The sequence below is a fragment of the Microtus ochrogaster genome, chromosome 8, assembly GCF_000317375.1.
Source record: "Microtus ochrogaster isolate Prairie Vole_2 chromosome 8, MicOch1.0, whole genome shotgun sequence".
Lineage (NCBI taxonomy): Eukaryota > Metazoa > Chordata > Mammalia > Rodentia > Cricetidae > Microtus > Microtus ochrogaster.
In genome coordinates, this window is record NC_022015.1 from 1,350,532 (window position 1) to 1,351,967 (window position 1,436).

The window sequence follows — 1,436 nt, forward strand, 5'->3', positions numbered from 1 at the left end:
AAGACCAACTCTGTGCTGAGAGACACTGTCAAAATCAGAAAGCTTCCAAAACTGGTTAGATGAAGACCAAAGATTCTTAACTAGCAGGGGATATACCATGATCAAGAAGGTAGTTTTCTCAGAGTGAGGTTTATCCATTGTGCTCTGATGTGCTGATCCCAAATGCAGGAAACTCGACTGCATAATTTGTGATAGTGGGGCACTGCCTCCTCAATAAAAAAACAACAAAATAAATAAATAAAAAGACACTTGCCTAGGGCCAAACAAAGTGATTTGCCTCGTTCGGTTCCTACATGCAATAAATAAAATAATAATAATAAAGCAAGCACACAAACACAAGTTTCTTTGTTTAATTAAAAAAATAATCCCGTAAATTGAGTATCTGGAAGGCCTAGGCAGGAGATGTGTCGCAGGTACTCCCAGCTCTAACTCCCAAGTGCTGGAATCACAGGCATTGAAGCACTGTGCCCAGTTCGCTGGGAAGAATGACAGTTGAGTCTGACATGGCTGTCTTGGATGAGATGATGCAAATGCTTTTTTGCAAACCCTCCTCTTTTGTAAAAATCAACTCCAAGTTCAGTCCTTCTTAATCAGATCAGTGACTTCATTAAGAGGAAATGGATAAAGCTGAAAAAAAGATGTCACATGATCTTTTGAAAACTTTTATGACTTAGACCTGTCATGGGCCGTGAAATCATTTCTCAGATGGGAGCATAGCTCCCCATACACCAGAGCTCTCCCCAAGCATTCCTGAGGCCCAAAGTTCAAGTCTCTTCACCCCGTAAATGCTAGGACTACAGCCATGCATCACCACTCCCAGTTTTCTGTAGTTCTGGTGCGCGAACCCCAGGCTTCAGACACACTAGGCAAGCATGCAGCCTACTCAGCTCCATCTTTGCTCTAAGCAGAGACCGCTGTTCACTGTGACGTCCAGCTGACCTTCTCTAGCCTCTTCAGGCTCTCCCAGAGGATTGTTCGATAGGAATGATAATAATTAACCAGAAGAATCAAATTTCCTCTTCCAAAGATTGGATTTGAGACCCAGATAATAAGTCGCTAATAACAGAGTCAGACGCTGGAAGGTACACAGAGGAAATGCTCTGACGAGTAGCTATGACACAGCAGAAGCCAGAGGCAGACGGCAATCGCTAGTATTCCGGAGCCTAGAGGGAAGTTCAGCAGAACCATTAGATACAGACAGAGCCCAGAAAAGCATCCAGACAGCATACCTGCTTTTCTAGGCTGCCTGCGATCTAATACAGCCCCTCAGATCCCAGACCGAACTTAATAGCCTCCAAAGCCTTAATCTGCATGACTGAAATTCTTTTCCTTTTCCCACATGGCGTTGGAATAAATCACTTAAGTTATCTTAAGTAATGTGATCTTCGTAACCAAAGATACTAGCTATTGTATTCTCCAGAGCAGGCTTTCCCTGC

General features: G+C 43.5%; 1 pseudogene; it reads left to right on the forward strand.

Annotated features, from left to right (window-relative positions):
• Positions 1–72: 72 nt before the first annotated feature.
• On the forward strand, positions 73–210 carry LOC113456580 (annotated as a pseudogene).
• Positions 211–1,436: the final 1,226 nt, after the last annotated feature.